The following is a 22,337-nucleotide window of genomic DNA, read 5'->3' as shown; positions in this document are numbered from 1 at the left end:
CGGCGCGACGTAGCTGGCCGCACCTTGCTTTGCATCGAGCGGCCGTGGTAATTCTATATATCCTTCGAAATGCTCCACTCGCAAGTGTCGTCAAAATGAAAGATCTTGGTGTTGTTGCGACTTTGATGTGGTCCCGTAGCGCTCGTCACCCGTTTCGTGATTATGCTAGGGCATGTTATGTATATATTATAAACCATACTTGTATAGAACATATACTTTCTATTCCTGTTTATTGATGTAGATATGTCCGTCTTACTCCATGTAACAGTTAACGTGCTTGGTGTGAGATCCTTTCTTTGTATACTTCTTTTGTTTAATATATTTCTAGTGTCTGCCTATTCCTACCATGAAGGAACAGTAGCTTTGACTGAGTGAACGTATTTCTTGTGCCCAGCCAAGTACTGTGAGGTCAAACGCTTGACCAGCGGTGCGTGCATATTGTACCTCTCATTTGCGCCAGTACAAAGACCGGCTCGTTGTTCCTCGGCACGCTAGGGACTTTGATTGATTGATTGATTGATTGATTGATTGATTGATTGATTGATTGATTGATTGATTGATTGATTGATTGATTGATTGATTGATTGATTGATTGATTGATTGATTGATTGATTGATTGATTGATTGATTGATTGATTGATTGATTGATTGATTGATTGATTGATTGATTGATTGATTGATTGATTGATTGATTGATTGATTGATTGATTGATTGATTGATTGATTGATTGATTGATTGATTGATTGATTGATTGATTGATTGATTGATTGATTGATTGATTGATTGATTGATTGATTGATTGATTGATTGATTGATTGATTGATTGATTGATTGATTGATTGATTGATTGATTGATTGATTGATTGATTGATCGATCGATCGATCGATCGATCGATCGATCGATCGATCCGTCCGCCCGTTGAAGGAACCCGCTTCCCCACACTACACTACTTCTGATTGATTCGATCAAAAATGCTTTACAGCTCCTCGGCAAGAAATGACCGAGGTGATTCCTCAAAAGGACATAAGAATCCCCGTTTCGAAAACATATAAAACTCGGAGGAAGAAAAAGAAAGCAATGAAGCAACATACTGTGGTGTTAACGCTTCACGGCACATAAGAAAAACACAAAGAGGTGCGCGGGGAAAACAGGTCAACGGTAGGCACACGGTCACGTGCACTAGAAAGATAAGCGCAAACTAATTAATTGCGAAAGCCGTCTGCCCATGAACAGCCGGCAGTCATCCGCGCACATGCCTGCGAAGAGCTGCGATAGCAGCGTATATACGAAAAAAGACGGAACATGCGCCCAACTAGAGCGCTGAGAGGGATTAGTGCGTGCGATCGAACAAATTTTGATCCGCGATGTGCACTGGCACATTTTGGAAGAGGGCGAGCGCGCCTGGCTGGAACGACGCAGGATTTTCAAGTTTTTCAGCCCGCCGCAGGAAAAAAGGTAGAAAAAAAAAATAGAATGTATCATAAATGACTTCAATGTTTCGTTCCCGTTCTCATTAAGCGTTTAAGGTCCAAAGATAAATTGTTCACGCGCCATAGTTAAGCTATCCAAAAGCTAAGTTGAACATTTTCCGTACATATTTGTTTGAGCATGCAGTGGATCAAAGCGCTTACAAAGCGCTCACAGGGTGGTGCAAACGTCATATATTAGCGACAATAAATGTTCGTAACACCAGTAGCAGAGGAAAGTGTTTGCCTTACTTTTGCGTTGTTTTGGTAACTTTTTCTAGCCGAGACGCGGCATTTTTTTATTGCTTTGCTACGTAACTCCGTGGTTTCTGGACGCCAAAATACTCTGTTCCAAGGTCGTACGTGGGCAGTCCTTTAAAATGTCGCACCCAAAGCTTAAACTTTCGGCTTCTTCAAAAGCAACCCTCTTTCCGAATCTCATACTTACTATGACATTCAGTCCCTTGCTATGCATGGGTGCTTCTTACGAGTGGTGCTGCCCGTAAAGCTTTGTTCTGGTACCTTTGCCGCCGGGAGGCCAGGCGTCAAGCATGACATGCTCCGAATCTCTCATTGGCAATTTTACACGACATAACACCAGTGGCTGCAGTGGTCCTACGCGAACGGGTATACATGTCCACGTTATTCTAGAAACCTTTTGTCACTGCGTTTCATTCTTCCACTTTTTCTTTTTTTTTCCTTTTGACGCGTTCCTTATGCTTGCGATCTGTCATCCTCTGGATAGGAACATTTTGCTTTCCCGTCGAAAATCAAATCTATAATTCTTATACCCTTTTCAGTTTTCAGCAACACATACTTTCGTCTTCTATACCCATTCAGTGTGAGGGCCGAAACATCCCCGCCCCGACCCCTCCTCACTGTAGCACCTCTTATTACATGTCCCCACATTCCTTTTTTTACGTCATTTTTATACGTTTAACATCTAGCTAGTTTTTCGCTGCCAGCTACGCAAAGCTCATTTCTCACGTGCTGTACATCTATCCGCGACATGCTCATTTCTCTACATTCTTACACTCACATATATAGGGAGGGGCCGACGTCAATGGCATTTCGCCGCTCAAATGGGGCGAACCCTTTTCAATTCTCGGCAGTGCGACTCTGGGGCTTCCCGTCCGTTCTCTTTTCATATCACGGAGGGCATTGTGACTCTTCTATATAGCCCCCTCCGGCAATTCCGAGTTGATTCGCGACTTTCAATGGAGAATTTTTATTCCTCAATGTCTCGGTCCCTTTCTTTAACAACTCAGCTTCACAGTATAGCGAACAATACTGGCTGGCGAATCAAGCACAGCGTTTCCGTGCTGTGTGTGCCGGTTCTATTTTAGCTGCTACTGTTGCCCGCATATATAAAGGGCGAAAAAAAGAAACTTTATTGGAACCCGGCGAGACCGCCGAGAGCGCATCTGCGGAAGCTTAGCTTGCGGTTCCTACTAGAGAAAGGTTTACACGCTAAAAACAGTAACGCGCGTAAGATGGCAACCACAAATATCCTGCTGAAGAACTGCTGAAACCAGCCTGTCCGGGCAAACAAATGCAATTACTACCAATATTTCCTTCTTAAGTCAACGCAACTTCCATTGTCTTTATATCACGCCAGCATATCATTAACTGTATGTATAGGTGTCCGTGGTTCAGATGTTGCTATTGAGCTCCGATATAAGAGCGAAGTTTAGGGAGTGGTGCAAATCTCGCCCATAACGATGAAATGAACAATATTCAAGTAAAGATGCTGCGTAAGTTTGCAAAACTCACTAAGAAAAAAAAATGTATGATAAAGCGTTGTCGGAAACGTGACAACCCAGGTGCACCAAGCCAACGAAAGGGCCTCGAGCTAGACACATGGGAAAAAATGTCAAGTCACTCATAAGGGAGGCACAAGGCATTCATGTTGACTATAAGAAAGAACTGTTACCAGCGAGGAAATAAGCGCATTACAGTATAAATTAATGCCTCATGCCACTTGCCTGCTCGACAGGCTTAACACCAACTACCGTTGGTAAGATGACATGCGTCATGCGCATGCGAGGATGTCCTTGACACGGCAAAGAGGCTGCGGGGCAGACACTCTGTCACGTGTCACGGCTAAAGCGCGTGGCGCGGGCGTGGTCATCGGGGCGGCGAGTCTTTCTTCTAAACAGGGCTTCGCCATCATCCTTCCGATCCCGCTTTCTGGGCACGTATACAGAGCTCGCGAAGCGTTCCGGCGCCATCTTGGTGCTTCCAGCTAGAGACGGCCGCCTCCCACGTGCTGCGCACGCTCCGCGGTTCTCCGTCAAGGGTCACTGCCTCCTCTTTCAGCACTCTGCTGCTTTCGGTGTCCGTTTCCTTTACTTGCACACTGCTTTTCCACCATCTCGAAGCGTTACATTTACTTTCGTTTCCTAGACACAGCGCCCAGTGTGACGTAAACCACAAGCCCCGAAGAAACAAGCAAAGTTAGCTGGCTCTGTGTGCTGTCCTGATGCGTGCAGACGCTTTGAAGAAGCCTTCACATTAAGAGCGACGACATCGACGGTTGCGCACAAATTCCGCAAATACCATTGAAAAAACAGAAATATGAAGAGAAAGAAAAGTTTATATTGGTCACGAAAAGTAAGAAAGACGAGAGGAAAGGCATAGGGATTAACTATCTTCCGTCTGTAATTTGCTGCATTGCACGTAAAGAGGAGATTAGTTAGTGAAATAGAGAGAACACAAGAATTGAGGATTAATATTCAAAATAGCGAGATTATGTGAACTAACCACCACCTGACAGCTACTCACGTGGACCGCCGAGTAAGCGTACAGATCATTAGTTACTGCGGGAGCGAGTAAGGTAAACTAATCCTTTTACTGCCGCTGAAAAGATCAAAAAATTTTTAATGAATGCTTGGCTCTTGAACACTCGTTCCCGCAAGACAATCTTGTTCTTCTAATTTGTTTAGATACATGTAGCTCCCTGGTTGTACAGGGTGTTTCACTTAAGCCAAACTTTAAAAACGTGGAAATGCTACGTAGCTTGACCGAACCAAGCTAATGCTGTTTGCATTCGCTTGGAGATAGATTATTTGTTGCATTCCGCCTAATTACAGAAATCGTCTTAATTAATTATTCAACTTCTGAATTGAAATATTAATGAGAAAATTGTAGAGCAACATGAGAAACTTCTGATACAGCTTTCTGTTGCTCAATGTGGGCTACATAAAGATTTTTCTGAGCATGAAAAAAGCTCGCGAATACACGCAAAATATCTTGAGGAGCCAGTCACGTGGCAATTCTGCGTGTAATCGCGGGCGTCTTTCACGCTCAGAAAAACACTTTTATCTAGCACGTATTGAGCAACACAAAGCTGTATCGAGAGTTTCTCACTTGGCTCTAAAATTTTCTCATTGACACATTTAATTTAAATATAATAATTGAGAAGTTGATTAATTATTTGATAATAATTATGCAATTTGGCGGGGTGAAAAACAATGAGTATCTTCAAGCGACAGCAAACAACATTACCTTTGTTCGGTCCAGCTACGTGGCATCTGCATATTTTTAAACCTTGGCTCAACTTACGCGTAACACTCAGTGTAGCTTGTAGAAATAGAAACCTACTGACATCGGCAACCTCACCGCTAAAGAATGAAGCTATGCGCTACTTAACCTTAGCGTAGCATGCTTAATGCTTGTGTGTGAAGACCCTATATGGCAAAAGAAACAACGCAACAATCAGAGCAATATCTTTGGTGCAAGACTGCGCTTTGAAATGTTAGCACCTTTAATGCGTAAAAGCATGGCTTGGGCTTTGACAGACGCCACAGAGTCCGGAGTCATGTTTAATAAGTTGTGTTATTTTTAAAGCACATCAGAGTCGCAGTGCATGGACGTATTTGCTTTTCGGCATGGCTGTGATACGGTCGCTGCGGCAGTGGATCGATGCTGCCTCCTTTTGTTGAGGAGTAGAACGCGATGGTTATACTGTATCACAGCAATGGATCTAGTTTTGTGCTTTGAATGAGTTTAGCTTCATTTGTTGCTTTAACTCCAGACTCAAACAGTGCAGTAGTGTTTACTTGCCAGAGTGTTTACTGCGCACCGCGGCCTACGTGCTGTTGTCTCGGTGTTGCCGGCCAGGGGCTTGGGGGGCTGCAGCCATGAAGTTAATATACCGGACACAAAACTTCCCTCATCCACAGCAATAGAGTGCAGAACAGCTGTACGCGCCTTAGTGGGGACTCTTTCGGATATATCTAATATTTATCTGCTAGGCGTTAGTACACAGTGTACGTCGCAAGATTACGCTAGATGTTCTACGTCCTTTGCGGCTTGCAATGCGGCGCTTCAAGTTCAGAAGGCCCTTCCATATTTGCTAACTGACAATGTGCACAGTCGTAAGTCCATAAATAAGCAGATTCAAAGCACGACTGAACCGACTACGTTTTGTTTGACAGCTATGAGGCACTCGGGCGAGCCAAAACGTAAGCGTGCGCCCCGCTAAACTCGGCGTGACTTGTTCGGTGTCCTCTGGCTGTTTTATTTGCATGCTCACGTAGCGGTTGTGTAGCCATTGTCAATAGCGCGGCCAGCGTATCGGCTCGAGCGAGCTAATTACCCGTGGTCAATCCTGCCATCCGTCAGGGCTCAGTGGGCCACGGAGGATATCTGGACCATCTCACCAGCGAGGGACCTGTCAAGGCTTCTCGACGCGTTCCGGCTAATGCGCCCGTCAGAGGCGCTATCGCAGCGAAACCATTGACCGGTCCAGTGGCTCCCTTCGCGCCCTTTAACGCCTGCTGTTTTCTTTGTGCCTCGCATAGCGTGTTCTGTTGTGTCATACTTTCTGGGCTCTATCTTCTTGTGTACCTTGCTGCATGGTATTGTGTTATTAGTGTAGCGCCTTCTGGTGATGTTGATAGTATTAAATCAAATTGAAATACGTTAAATTGTGTTGTATCGGACTTTGTTATTTTGCAACATATACCGTCCTCTTCTGAGTTGCCTTTCATTGAGATGGTATATACCGTCTTATCCCTTGCATTGGGCTATACTGCCTCTTCCATTGCATGCTGCATTGTGCTGACCACTGCGGTCAACACACAACACAGGGTGGAAAGTAAAACTTTTGTTCAGTATGAATGCAGACGCCTGGACTTTGTTACTGCGTCAATAACTGCCAATATCAAATTTCCTGCTAACTTAGGAGCTGTTGCGCAAAACAGTTTTTGACAACAGATGATATCGCACTCATATTAAAACGCTCTAAGTCGGAGCGCCCGCATATTCAACGAAATAAAGGAAAGAAACAATTACAAAAATGACATGAATCCATCGTTGAAAGAGTCCCCTCTAAGAGGCAGCAGATCACTCACCATTCGCGCTGAAACTTTTTGGCTTATAACCCCCATGACTTATCAGTAACACTCCCCCCACCCGCACCCCCACCTCTCTCTCTCTCTCTCTCTCACACTCACTCACTCACTCACTCACTCACTCACTCACTCACTCACTCACTCACTCACTCACTCACTCACTCTGGAGGAAGCCACCATTTGCGGCTAACAGATACTTACTGCATCAAACTGTACATGCATACGAGATGTACACTAAGCAACATGCTACACCTATGGATGTAAATATGCGGTCATTCCTCGCGCTTATAAGCAATCAGAAGCCGTATTTTAAGATCGCAAATGTGAACCAGCCGGCAATTTTTTTTTTATGCTGCCAATGCATTTCAGCTTTTCACTCATCAGCGTGTTCCCTCAAATCCGAAATCTTCCCAAACCAACTTGCTCAAACACGCGGCGAAACACCCTAACCATTTCTGCGTGCTCGAGGCATATATAGACAGGCGCGGTATGAGCCTAGGCTCATACAGGCACCGAATTCCAACAATAATAACGCTGCTTTGTGTCTGGCAGTTCATGCCCACTTGTGCATGTCAGTTAGCAAGGGGCGGCGCACGCCACCCGTTGCTAACTGCTTATTATTGAACACGACACCTTGCTTGTTTGCTTTTCCTTTGAACTGTAAAGGCCGATAATTCACGGCTTCCACGCTCACACGAGATAACCCGCAATTGCTGGCAAGTACAGGGCAGAGCGCTAGTATCTGCGTGAATTGGGAACCAGTGGCGCGCGCAGGCCCAACAGCTTGGTCCTTATCTGGAATGGGCAGTGCTCGCTGCAGCAGCAGCCTTGCCGCGCGCGACATGGATCCAGAAGCCAAAGCTCGCCACATAGCTTTCGAGCCCCTTCGCGTCCCTGCGCATGGCGACCAGAAACTGAAACTAAACAAGAAAGAGAGCCGACGCCACGCGCGTGACCCAGGCATGTTTCCAGTCCTTCCCATGCGAGCACAGTTCCGGGGCGCCTGGCTGGCTGCGTCTATCCGAAAACTGATGGCCGGCTGTGGGCACGGGTCGCCACCCAGCGTGCTCGAAAGGCTCCAGGATTGCGACGCTAATGCGTGGCAGCGCGGAACCGAAGGCGAGGTTCTCGCAGTCGCACGGCGGCGGCAAGAGCCGGCTTCTGGGCGCCACGACAGCGAATGACCATTCGCGTTGTTATTGATTCTGGCACGACGCTAGCAGGCCCGCCGCTATAGAGGCAATGGGCAAAAGGCACGGCGCCTATTGCGCTGTCGCCAATCGGACTCTGTACAGTTGGGTGCAATAGCGCGAATGTTCTGTATCTATGTGGAGCGCCGTGTTACGTTTTGATCGTTTCACAAAGTGCATAGTTAACTATTTAGCATAGCTAAAATTTTCAGAAGGCTCCTTGAATTTACGAGGAAATAAATGGATAGAAAGTTGGCTTCCAAAACGCTAAGAGATTGCTTAGTCTGCGTTCAGTATGTAAATCCTTCCCTGCTTTTCTACTAAGCAGAGTAAAGCCAAAGCTTTCGCAGGATATTGCGTATCGTGCGATTATTAAAGGAGGCATAAAATATGAGTGCCTCCATGGCACGGCTAATCGTCGTTTTAAACTAGATTATCATTCGTTTACACAGAGGTCTGCGATCAAATATAAGTGTGACCAATGCGCGCTTCCACGCGCGTTGAAGGAACAGTAGAGAGAGTCGCATGTTTCCCTGAAGGTGGAAGCAGTGGAGGCAGAAAAATTCAGTGGAGGCAGAAAAAGAACTAGGCATTTCAGAATTTGCAGCTTCACTGCCACTACGAAGCGGGTACTCCAATACGTTGGTGCAAGTTTTATATTTGGAATAACGGAAATCAAGAGTAAGTACAATTCAAATTCAAATTTCGAAACAAGGAAGTTATTACAGCCTCTTGCAGTATCATATTCTAGGAGCCCGACAAACATCACTACTCCCGCAGTATAAATGGGCCTCTAATGTTCGTGCATACAACTAAGACATGCGGCCATACCCGTCTTGCTGTCCCTCATTGGACGAAGCAGACAGGCGGTGTTGTGCTTTGCCTGCTTTCGACCTAATGGCGCGTGTACGCACAGCCCGGTGCGCCTGTTGTTATCACTGAGAGGGTGATAACGCTCGGGACCCTACATCGACGCTTTGGGCGTGTATCCGCTTTAGATGCTCGTTTCCGTCGGATGCGAGCACGGAATCTCTCTCTCCCTCACTCACTTCACCCATTCTACTTTCTTTCCATATATACTAGAGTTCACCACTTGTACGTGTTTTCGCGTTACATTGTTCAGCGTGCCGCTGGGCGGGAATGCCGGCGCGCACCGTAAAAAGGTTATACCGTAGGAGACCATTTGTAGCGGAACGTCAGAAGGCGGTCGGCGGGAAATGTTCTGTCGAGGAAACACGACAACGGCGCAGGCGGCCGAGAAACGCACGCTGAGGGGGTGTGGTCCCCTAAGCTTTTAGCGCACTTGAGGTTTGCAGGAAAGCTTGTAGGCAGGAGAAGCGTCCCGCTTCTAAGATGGCCTACCTTCATTAACGCCACTGGCGGAATTCCTGCAAGTGTCGTCCCTCTTTTAAGACGAATATCACGTTAGCACCGGTGACGCATGCGAGGTGTAGGCGCATTATACTTCTGAAACTCTGGTGTCGCCGTAACGATTTCTTCGTGTATAAACAAGTTACCGTGCGTCATGAACGCTTGAACAATATTTTAATACCTAAAATAATGGCCCTAGGTACGTCAGTGGGACGTCATAAATTTAAGTGTACTTTTCCGTACCTGAGATGTCGTAGCGCAGTAAATGTTCACCAAGTTTGCGAAGCTCAGCCTTTGGATCCTTTAGAATACAATATAGTGCATCTTTACTCACGAAAGTTAAATAGCCCTGAGCATATCTCGTCAAAATCAATTGGATCAGGGCGATTTGGTGCAGGAACTTAGGGAGGCGTTACCCTCCGTCATTCGCTTTTGAATATTTACTGGCTCGTCAAAACTACTCCCACGGCAATACTCTTTTTTCATATTGTAGAACGGTGATCTAATTCTACAGCTCAGGTTCTTCCTCTTTAGCCTGCCTTTAAGATTACATAACGCTCTGATTCAGGTCATGGAGAGGTTCTAGAAAGGGCAGTTATTCGGGCCGTTTTTTTTTTCCTTTTTCTGACATGCTCGCATAAGACGAACTAAAAGGTGGCGCGCATCGAGTTCAAATAAATGAGCGGACACATGCGGGGTAAAAGCTGACGGATGCGCCTCGGAAGTATCACGAATGTTGAGCCGTAGCTGTACGCTGCCGCTGAGCGCTATGAGAGAAGTCGGCAGTCCTCCTCTCCTTAATGATGTGATTCTCGAGTGCTTCAAATGAATAGAGGCAGGCGAGATCTGTGGAAGAAGCTCGAGCCGCCTTTGTTTCCGTTGCCTGCCAGGCATTCAGTGGATCACGTCTTCGCTTTCTAAGGCGCACCCAAGTTCTGGCAGCGGCCGAAAAGACTGCGCGTAGAAACCTTGCGCTAATGCTGGCGTGTCTACGTGTCAGTGAGAGAACCAAGATCCCCGTAATTTCGAGACAGTTCTTGCCTGTTCGTACATCAGTTTGTTTCGCATACAATTGCGGTACGAGCAGTGATTGGACAGTTCATTTTTTTTTTCTGACCTGTAACTGATCAGGTTTTCGTAATGTATGAAAGTGACTGTGTAACTAAATATTCAATTTTAGTCTAGTCAAGCCCCATTTTTTTTCTCTTCAGTATATTCGAACACAGTGTCCTCGTGGTTGCACTACTGTTTCATGTCCTTGTCTTCAGTTTCTTCTTACCACTAGAAGACTGCAGGTAACACACTGTAGTAGCCTAGTAGCTATGGCGTCGGGTCTGAGCTCGAGGTCGACAGTTCAATTCCGGCCGCGCCGGCCCCATTTCCATAGGGGTTATATGCAAGAACGCTCGTGAATTAGGTTAAGGTGCACGTTAACAAACGCCAGGTGGTCAAAATTATACTGGAGTTACCGACTACGGCGTGCATCATAATGAGATCGTAGTTGTGGCTCGAAAAACGACAGGACTTCAGGTTTGCTACACTCATTGTATGCAATGCTAATTCATTCTGTTCTGTTGTAGATTGGTTGTTGCGGAGATATCGATGTAAAATATCTATGCTACTCCACTTCTCTCTGTGCTGCAGCTTGAAACATTGTTAAATGCGAAATATTTCTTGGCGAACATTTGCCGATTTGATCCGTCCGTCCGTCCGTCCGTCCACACGTTGCCTCAGCGAAAGCGCACAAATACGAAACCGTTACCGCTTCTGTCCTTCTACTGAGCAATCAGGTGTTGGAAATGCATTTGAGTGTTCATAGCGTACTGTGCTTCATTCATGCTACAAAAATGTGGAACAGTACGGGAAAGATGCGTGCAGTAGTGGACTGTAAAAGTAGTGACTGGTATATAAGGGATGGAATGAATGTGTGTGACCAGGTCAGTGGACCTTTGCTGCATTAATAGACTACCTTTGTTGCCGACTTTTCGCAATCGACGGCTTTTCTCGAGGATAAAAATTTTCACCTTTCCGACAGAGTTGTATCGTTAACCTCCAAAGAAAGTACTTTATGCACCGAACGAGCGCAAGAGTGACTATACCGCTCGTTACACAGTGACAAAGACAGTAGCGTCGCTTCTTGACATAGTAAGTTTCTCGCATTTTATGTACACACATCCACATCAACTTACACGCCAACATACCCCCATTATATCGCCAAAGTATCAAGAATAAGTAAATAGGCGGGCACTTAAATCAATGCGGCGAAGCATAGGTGAGAGCGGCTACAGCTACTATGCACGAATGTACGAAGTCAAACGTTTCGTGACGGTCCACAGAGTAAGCGAGTGACTAGCGATAATACATCTTTGCTTCAAGCTGTTAGTACAGAAAACCCGCCTTCCAAGGCCATGCACATAGCAAGAACAAATCCATCGCAAATGAGCACACCCAGGGGCGATTTTTTGTCCCGGTTTTTTAGTACAGGCACCCTATACGGCGCTCGAGCTCTTTTAACAAGGTGTAACTAGCACCGAAAGCGCTTACATGTCCTCTGAACTTGTGGCCATATCATCTTGTCATCCGCCCAACCACCGTCTACAATATCCACCAAAACAAAGGTTTGCTGAGCCGCACCGGTGTCACGCACATGCATTATGAACGCATAGGCAATGGAGTAAACTGAGGCAATCCCTGGACGCGTCAACCCGCGTTGAAACATGACGGTTCCCACTGTATTGCCGTGACACAGAACTTTGTTTAACATGATGAGTCTGCAAACTCACTAAGCCATTTGAAGCCAGAAGGACAAAGTTTAGGCAAATGCATGTACAGGCATTATTTCCACGCTGGTTGAACCCCGCCGTTCGCAGCTCCCGCAGACGCTAGCGGCAGAGCTCCCTCTAGTAATTATTGTATGACATTTATGCGTCGTTTGCGTTCGTTGCCTCGAGATACACGGATGCATCTACCGCCTGGGTTAACACGAGGTGAACAGACCATGCTGTAGCGTCTGTGGCTAGGCTTTGCATTTACAACCTCATATGCTTTCCTTATTGGAATGGCCAACAGTCCCACGTGCGACACAAGCGGCAGCGATGAGACGCTGCAACAGATTACCTGTGTCTGCCCGTGATATAGCGGCCAGAGAGAAGTAATGTGCAGAGTGCTGGACCAATTGAACAATCGTTCACTATCAGAACTAAAAGCTTTAGGTCAGTGCTCCCAAAGAACAACCGCGCTGAAGGCCTTATTAGCGTTACTAGTAGTATCTTCGACTAGTCGCCTCCGTCCATCGAAGAAAAGTTGGGCAGATCGGGCGTTCCCCGAACTCGGAGGTAGAGGACAAGCGCGCAAACTGAACTTGTGGCTTGCTCTTGGAGGAGGAAATGACAGGTGCGAAACCACGTGACTACTACCAACGTCCGATATTTCTCCTATCCAAAGCTCCCGGCACTGCCGTGAAAACCGGCGGACGCGCCGTAGGACGAGCGTTCGTCGAGACGCCAGCATGCAGTGGCCTAGGTTACCTGTAGGTTACGGTGCGCTGTCGCCAACAGCAGCGACGCTGTGCTGTGATGACGCCACGGGAAACGCTTCAATATCGACGACTGCTCCAACGACAGGACTCGGAGCACCTCAGAGAGCTCGAAGATAGAGAGGGATCGAGAAGTACAAGCCCAGTGCAGGCGCTCACCCTCTTTCATACAACCGAAAACAATGCCGATCGCGAGAGCACTCTAGAGCGCTCAGAAACGACCAGCCGAAGATGCCATAAGGTTCCTGCGGTCTACGAGGCTTCATGATAGACATTAAGAACGGCGCCTCCTACTGCTCCATAGTGTACGCGGTTTGTCTGTGATCATCTCTCTCTCTCTATCTACCTCTACCACTCTCTTTTTATCCCCCTTAACATTTCCCCCCATACACGGTAGCCAATCGGAACTACCTCTAGTTAACCTCCATGCCTTTCTATGCATCATTTCTCACTCTCACTCTTGTGGCTAGGGCTTTCGTCAGATGTATTTCGGCATCTGGTGCCTTTCTGACAACATACCGAGCCTCAACATATAGCGCGCTGTGGTGTGTGTCTCTCTTCTCTGTGTGTCGTCCAAATGTTGCGCAATCGAACCTTTAACATGCTATACCAACACGCCAAGTCTTCAACCTTGGCAAATATCAAGCCCCGAGAAGTTCGTGCTCCGACGAGTAGGTGGCGGTAAGCGTAGAGAAATTGGTGTAATCACCTATTCAAGATTAGATGGCGAAAGGGCTTTTTTGGGGGGACATGAAAACGAAAGGACCAACGGAACGGAGCAGAAAATTACCCCGGGCACGAAGCCAAAGAAGGCTACATATTAAGAGAGATGAAAGAAAAGTAAACATAAAGACACTGAAAATTCGACCTGACCCTCATACAAACATTTTTTTCACATCGCTTTGTTGTTCAGTAATGCCTTCCTCCATATTTCAGCTCCTGTGCTTGCCCGCAAAGCACCATCCCTCTAGCCATTGCAGAAGCAATAATGATTGAAATAAAAGTTTTAACTGTGTGTTTTCCCTACCCCTTCTCATTCTTTTGCCTCGAGAAGCCGTTTCACTCATACGAACACCATTTGTAAACGGACAGAGCACCTAGCAGCTTCCATAGCATATGACCCTCCGATACATTTTCCCTTTATTTTATTTTTTTTTCAACAGATCTTACTATTTCGTCCAATCTAGATCGTGTCGCAATGAACGCGGGACAGGGCGCCCGCTTCGATTTCCATTTCCAGGCTTCGCGCTAACGCCGCCAGAATGCGACCAGTGTCTTCGATTTATCTTTCTTTTCGTTTCAGTTTGCTTTTTTTTTTATTCTCGCAGCTCGACGCTTTTCATGGATGCCATATAGTCAAAAACAATTTTTTTCGTGCCTCTGTATGTGCATTCTCTGAGGCAAAAGTGGCGTAACTTCCCTTTCTCTGTCTCTCTCTCTCTCTCTCTCTCTCTCAGCGTATATTACGTAACACTGTACCACTCCTTTGTTTGTTTTTTTCTAAAGCTTACGTTCGCTGCGATGGTACGCATGCACACGCCGCTACGCAGCGACGCGTGCGCCGATGCTCTCGAATGCGCAAAGGGACGCAGACGCACACAAACGGAGACAATTCCATCCGCTGAGCGTCATTCCTCCGACTTCCGCACACGCCTCCTTCCTTTGTCTTCAGCGAGGTGCTTTTTCAGACGCCATACGCACAGCCACCCGCCTCAAATTTCCCTCTTTCCCTCGCTAGGTTTGTTTCTTCTTCTCTTCTGCGGCTCGCAGGCTTGCCAGCGTTGTAATGATTTCTGAGCACTGACGTCCGCACTTGCCGAAAAAAAAGACGGGGTTAGTAGGAGTCAGAGGGCGATGGAACGGGTCGTGCAATTTTAATTTGCTTAGAGCGTCGCTCGAGAGAAAAAGCGAAGAGGCGAACGATTGTTTTTCGCTCGAAGTCTGGCGGCCTGCCGGGCGTGGGCGTCGAATCGATTTGAACAGCAGGCGTAACAGGAACCAAACGATGCGGCCTACAGCTGCACGCTCGTATATATATTTCCGGACACCTTAGTTGTTTTCTCGCACGTCGTGCTTGGCTGGAAATAAATTACTTTTGTCCCTTCCAGAGATAAAGCGCGCCAGGAACAGCTAAGCCAACTGTTTGAAACCATGCTTTCGATCAGTGTGCGCTATCAGTGACAGTCCCACGCGTTCATGCACTTAATTTCTTTTCTTTTAAGCACGATCATTTTGAATGCAGTGGGCTGCAGGCTAAATTCTCCTTTGTGCAGCATGCATACGGCGCGTACACGCAAGCACTGACCCAGATAGCATGTCTGTCGCCCGTCCGCAATTAATCTACGAATCTTTGGTCTCATCTTGGGAAAGGCAGATGGGGGAAAGAAAGAAATTCACCTTCATTCCACTATGTGTAAGTGGACCTACAGCGAAGCTGGTGCAGACGATAGACAAGTACCACCACCACAACTGATGTTACAAGACGTTATGCAAGCACCATGACCACAAGCGACGTACGTCACACGCACCCGCACGTGTGCGGAAGTGCAGCCCACATCCTCATTCTTCTAGGCTGCTCGCAAAGCGTCAGTGGCTTATTGAACCAAAATATTATTTAAAATTTTATTACGTCAAGAAATTCGCAAAGTACGACTTACGCACAAGCTACAGTGATGATGTCATAGGATTATAATTCGAATATACGGCAAAAGACAATTATGTTAGGCGGAAACTCAAACAGAAACCCATTTTCCAGCTGCAGCATATTGGAGAGCACGCCACGAAATGTCCTGACAAATTAGAGGCTAACAGCTTCGATGTAAAACACCTAAGCACTGCTCATGAGTTTTGAATGCGAAAGCATTGATGACCACTTGAACGCTGATGGGAAGTCCTTCGTGTGATGAACTCCTCCCAGGCAAGCGAGCACGTTGAGACGCTTGGCGCGTTTTTGATTTGGCCTTACCTATGTTAAAAAAAAAAATAGGCACAGTTACAACGCAAGAGAGAGCTTGCGTGGCTAAGGAACCCGCATATAACACAGGCTTCCGAAAGCGAGAGCAAGGTTAGCATCGCGGCGATGCTCTCCCCTCAAGGAGCACCTGGCATGCTACTGCAGCAGCAAGTGTTCCCTTTTGCCTAAAATTCAGGTCTATATAATCGCCTTCCTGCTTGCAGATATTAACCAGACGTTGCATGTCACTTTGCATGTTAGCTAGCAACACATTGTCATCCGCATAAAACAAACCTGGAAGCTGTTGCTCTATCACTGTACCTACGTGTTTGTACGAAAGATTAAACCCGGCATTACTTTCCTCTAGCTCCCTCTCCAGCCTCACCATGTACATCATACGTACATCACCATGTGCAGCTGTGCAACGGCGCGCCTAGCGGTTCGAGATGTCAGGAGAGAGGGCTCTGCGTCCCTCGTATATAAAAGGAAGCGCGCGTTGGCTTGTCTCCATTGCGTGTTGCAAAATTGGGAAGCCCGAAGCGCTTCCGGTGGCTACAGTGCAAGCAATAAAGGGAACACATTGGGGGACTACATGGGGGACTACTTTGGGAAACTACATTAGGAAACAAAAGGGAATCATAATAGTTTCCCAATATAGTCCCCCAGTGTGTTGCCTTTTGTGCTTTCGCAGTAGCCTCCGGATATGTTGCGGGCTCCCCATTTGTTTCGCTCAATGAGCCATTTCACGCTTTTGCATCAAAAGCAAAACATACCATGGTTTAACTGCCTCGCGTGGTGTTTGCCTTCTTGTTTTAGAAGTGTCAATACGGTTGCAATACGATAATGAAAATAAGTGAGCTCTTAGGCTGCATGCGGTAAGTACAACAGCTTCTGTCCTGTGGCTTCTGATTTGACCTTTCGAAGCCGTGTCTGTGCCTTCTGTAATGCACAGGCTCAACAGCCTGAACACTGAGAAAACTCGGTATTGTTCAAGCAAGAAATTGCAGGTGTTTCCAGATCAACAAAGAAAAACAGTTACGGTAAGCGTCGCCATGCGTAGTGTACACCGGGACCAATATACTTTTGATGCTGTAAGAATAGCGACCATTCATTTTATTGTCCTAGGTTGGCACTCTGTTCTGTGTTATAATCTTCTTCTTTATATATATATTTGTGCCGTTTCACGTCTCCCCACTTCTTTTTGATAACTTGCAACGGTGATAACTCCCTACCTTGTGGCATAACGCCAACGACAGCTTGATCGTTCTTTACAAGCATATGTCCAATGCTCGTGGAAGCCGAATGACTCGTTTATATTTTACCATGCAATTTGTTTTTGATTACGTCTTTAACATGATCTTAATTATTTTTATTCTTTTCAGCTTCTTTCATTTCGTCTTCTCTTACCACAGAGCTTTTTCGCCAATACGTAGTAGCAGCTACTGAATGCCAATGGTTTCGAGGTAGGGGCAAAGAATTAGAAGGAAGGAGAGAAAGTGGGAAGGAACAAACGAGCGAGCGAATCAACCAGCACACTGAACGAGGCGTCGCCGTCATCTTGCTGTGGGAAACATAAGCCGTTTTGATCGAGTTCTTGCAGCCAGAGTCATTAATCTTAGCATGGTTCAACCAGAGCTGCAAATGAGTGCCCAAACTCGTCCTCTCGCGCTCTCTCTCTCTCTCTCTGCGAGAGCTGCTGTGTTACTTGAAATACCTGAAACTAATCTGTGAAAATGGCTGTAATGATGTTATTAGAAATTGTTATTTTACCGAAATGAACCAGTTCATGCGAAGAAGATTAAGGCCGAACTTCAAGTCACCTTTCACTCACTTTATAACTGATTTAGTGATGCGGGCCCAAATCATAGCCACCTGCCGTTTCTTTACGTGTACCTAAATACACTAGGGAGAACACGAGGATGGCAAGAGATGGAAATTCAAGACGATGAGCAAACTGAGAACAAGGTAAAAGCGGGAGCCAGCGTTTCGACAAGTGAACTTGTCTTTTACACTAGGGCCTTCTGCATTTGCTCCTCGCGAAATCAAACTGGCAATTTCATGATCGGCAGCAGATCACGTAAGTAGTTGAGACACTGATGTGGGTTTACTGCGTAATTAACTCATACTTGCCCGCATCGAAAAGGGCAGTGACCCGTTGTAGAAGATCTCTCTCTCTCTCTCTCTCTCTCTCTCTCTCTCTCTCTCTATATATATATATATATATATATATATATATATATATATATATATATATATATATATATTACAGCATATACCTATTTAATATTGCAGTATACAAAAACTACATCTGTGTGCGTAGAGAACAATACATGTACAAGAAAGAAAAACTATAAGGCACTCATTAAATAATGTTCCGATACTGCGTGGATTGCTATGCAAAATGCTTGAATGCTACGTGAACAGATCACACTTCAATACTTCAGTGAACACATCAGTGAGACACCCTACACCTCGGACGTTAAATACATTTTTCACAACCAATATTAATGCAGGTATTCCTTCGAAAACATTCATATGCGGATCCAGGCACACTGACTCCCTTTGCCGTCTTATCTTACTTTCCTTGTTCCCCACCGGTGCGGATGCTCGCAAAGCGTGATCCTGTATACCTCTCTTTCTGTCCTTCTTTATCGCCTTCTCTCTCATCGAGTACAGGTGCACTATATACACGCTTGAAGCTGTTACCTGGCGCCGCAGTGACATATTGATAAATGCTGGTAATTTTACTCCGACTCCTGTAAACTGTCTTCAGGTGTGTGTTTGTGTGTGTGTGTGTGTGTGTGTGTGTGTGTGTGTGTGTGTGTGTGTGTGTGTGTGTGTGCGTGTGCGTGTGCGTGTCCGCGTGCGTGCGTGCGTGCGTACGCGCGCGTGTTTGTGCGCGTGTGCGTGCGTGCGTGCGTACGCGCGCGTGTTTGTGCGCGTGTGCTTGCGCATGTTTGCGCGTGTGTGTAACTATCGATAGCCCACGTAAAAAGTATGGCATCATTGCGCCTACGGGAATACTTGCGCATTGCGGTATGACGCAAGGTGGTGCAATGTACATTTATTTACTGTTACAGCTTCGGTATCTTGGTTTCGGGCGCATACTCAGATACACTGCAAGTATGCAGCCTTGGTATTACAAGAGGCATCGACCAGTTGCTGTACGTTTACGGGGATGCAACATTAAACTATACATTATGACGGGCTTCGGCTATAGCGATGCCCGTATCATCAAAACGTGTCTGGACGAGACATTTTCACGCAAAGGCTCATTCAACAACCCTTTGTTCTTCCACTCATGGCCAAGCTACGTTGGTTCTGCTAGCCGTGGGTCGATCTCAAAGACAAATAGCAGAACCTTGCGATTTTTCATCGCAGTTTCAGGCGTGCGAGCAAACGTTTGCGAAACGTCGTTCGGCCAACGCTCTGCACGTTGCGCACTGGTAATTCTTCACTTTTCTTCACTGTACTGAACGCCTGGCGTCAAAAAGTCAGAGGCTGCATTGCAAAAGATACGCTATACTTTTGACGATGCGAGCGGCATTCGATGCCGTTATGCGTGCAGTTAGATATTGCGCAAGGCTCTTTTCGTTCCGAAGACTTTCCATAAGTGCTGCCTCGGTTTTCGGTTGGCCTAACCATTTCAGATGCTGGTCTGGTTCGATAAAGTTTTGCGATCTTCGGTAAAACGCGAGTTTTCAAACGGGCCTAGTTTCTCTATAGCTGCGATCTCTCATTTACTTATTTGTACCCGTTCTCTCCTTAGGCACGTATTATGGTCATTGCTTAATTCATGCAACAGCGGTTGGCGTTCATTCACTTCTACAAAAAGGATCGTATGTCTAAAAGTGGGTAATATGCTCGTACTATCTCAATGAAAAAGAGACGATTACAAGGAATCAAAATATGCTATAATCTCAGAAATGACGTGGCTGTTTAAAACACAGAGCTAAACATTTAGAAGCCAGCAATTATAAATCGCTATGAATGAAAAACGATTAACTTATAATAATATTTTACTTATACATGATTGTAAACTGAACATGACTTATTTCTTTTGATCACGGAGATGACATGGATTATAAGGAGCTGAAACGGAGTAAATCTCATGCTCTCAAGCTCAACATAATTTGCATGCTTGCATCGTTTAGTTAGACAACATTATTTGGTTTGTACTTACAATATTATACGTAAACCAATCTCTGTCGAAATAGGGTATGTCTCGTCATAAGGCGGTCGTCCTTTACGCATCCGTACTCATGCACCGCCTCCACCCCCTCTCTTGCGCTCGGCCCCTTAACAAAAGAAAAATAAAGAATCAAATCAATTAGAGCCATAAACATTTCTTTTAGTGCTTCGACCTGCAATGTCAGCAGTAATGCCGTTCTTCCAATTAAAGGTTTCACGTAAGAAGAACGCCTATCTTGCTATCAGATAACCACGAAATAAAATTTTATTTGTTTTGAAACAACCCAATTCACGGCAACGACGGGAGCAGTGCAGTGCTTGTGTGCACTGCAGAATATAAAGCTTCGCGCGCAGTGATGCAGTTCAATTAAGTTAACCCGAACAGAGTGCTCCACTTGTGCACTGGATCACGTACTGACAGACATAACAAAATCGAATGATACAGGTTCAGTGCCGGTAGAGTGGAAAAAAGCCCGGGTTATCCTCACCTACAAAGTATGTGACACTACTACTCCTAATTAACGACCATTCTCATACTAGAGAATATTATTCTCAAACACATCACCTCTTTTGCTGAAGCCAATAATCTCCTTGACCCTAAGCAATACGGCTACAAAAGGAATCTCTCCACGACGAACACAGCTAGTCGAAACTGTACACAACTTCGCGGCTGCATTAGATAGTCAAAAGCGAAGTGATGTAATATTTCTTAATCGGTCTAAAGCATTTGATCGAGTGTGTCATAATAAACTTATATACAAGCTTGTCAAAATTATAGGAAAGAACAGCTCGACAATCTCGTTGGAAGATTCTCTTACAGGAAGATCACAGTATTTGTCGATGGATGCCCTTGTAATCCTGAAGCTCTGTTATCTTGAGTTCCGCAAGGTACAGCTCTAGTTCCCATGCTTCTTTCTCCGTGTACATAAATGACATTCATGACGCCTTTCTTTTTTTCATTTTTCCCCTGCAGAACCGTGTGCAGAATCCGAGACGGCAAACTTTGCCACAGGAGATCGTAAACTGCACGTATATTGAATTATTTTCAAAAAATCATGAGCCATTCTACTTTATCAAGGTGGATGACCAACGAAGCTGTTTAGTAGACGACACAGACAAGACTCAGAATTCTAAACATAGGTACAGACTCATTCATCTTGATTTTTATATACATTCCCGTGGACGACGGGATCGCCACCACGGGAGAACGGAGGGAAAGGAGATACGCAAGCGCTTGGAACACCGACAAAGAGAGGGCGGATCAAACGTAGACATGGCTGACGTGGGTCAAAGTTCTTATGTGTTCTTATCAGCTTAATACTTGATACGGGTTGTATTTGGACCCAAGATATTAAACTTACTTTTGCAAGTTGGCGGAGTGCCTGAAGCACCACCTCCACCGCGGGTGGGCCAGGTATTGTACTATCTTCGGGATCGGGCCACGGTTTTTGGTCTACAGACATTGATCCACTGCAAAACTAGCCATATACAACTACGCTGTAAAAATATCCGAGTTCATTTTCTGACCTAGAGGTAGCAGCCTAGAGCACAATATTCTGTGTTTATGATGCCTGTGTATTTGCAATTATGACTATCTTTGATGAATACTCTTGAGTAATACATGCACCTATTTTTTGTGTTGATTTCCCAATTTGCTACAGTGTCAAAACAGGCAGACAGCATGTGTAAGTAAATAAATAAATAAATAAATAAATAAATAAATAAATAAATAAATAAATAGAGGCATTGAGCGTGATCCTACACAGCCAGCTAGCCGCTGTGACCGAGATTCGACCGCACCCTACGGCGTTCCCCGAGTACACGTAAGCCACAACTCAGCTCGCCAGGCACACATAAAGCTGCAGAAAATAGGCTCAAGGTCCTCTTCCACGTGCAAAAGACCCTTTATCCACCTACTATTCCGAACGGTGTCATTACAGCGCGAAATAATTGCGTCAATGTGTGCTGGCGCCGATCGGAGGCGCATAGGCCCCGCAGAACAAATGTCTACAGCGCGCGACAGGATCAGTGACACATTGCAGGAAATTAACGTAGACCGCCATTTATCTTGTGACCTGATCAGAGGTATAATAAGTGATCCCCCGCTCACCTTCGAACGAGCACGAGAGCGTGGACGCGCAAAATGTCGAACGAATGGTGGCTACGCGCGTGACGACGAGCAGAAACAAGGCGGGCGTGTGCGTTTACTCGCCGTCAGTTATGCGAGCCAATAAGACTAGAACAACGCCTGCGCATTATCAGATCGTGATGC

The 22,337-nt window shown here is 45.9% G+C and overlaps 1 protein-coding gene and 1 pseudogene across 2 annotated transcripts in view; one reads left to right on the top strand and one right to left on the bottom strand.

Moving 5' to 3' along the window:
- The window catches only part of LOC135909774 (kin of IRRE-like protein 2), a 362,492-nt gene that overhangs the window by 256,871 nt on the left and 83,284 nt on the right, over positions 1–22,337 (bottom strand). The window lies entirely within an intron of this gene.
- On the top strand, positions 21,339–21,513 carry LOC135909803 (U2 spliceosomal RNA; annotated as a pseudogene).

Source organism: Dermacentor albipictus, chromosome 4 (genome assembly GCF_038994185.2).
Source record: "Dermacentor albipictus isolate Rhodes 1998 colony chromosome 4, USDA_Dalb.pri_finalv2, whole genome shotgun sequence".
Classification (NCBI taxonomy): domain Eukaryota; kingdom Metazoa; phylum Arthropoda; class Arachnida; order Ixodida; family Ixodidae; genus Dermacentor; species Dermacentor albipictus.
Note: the sequence above shows the minus strand (reverse complement) of the source record. Positions and strands in the feature narration are given on the sequence as shown.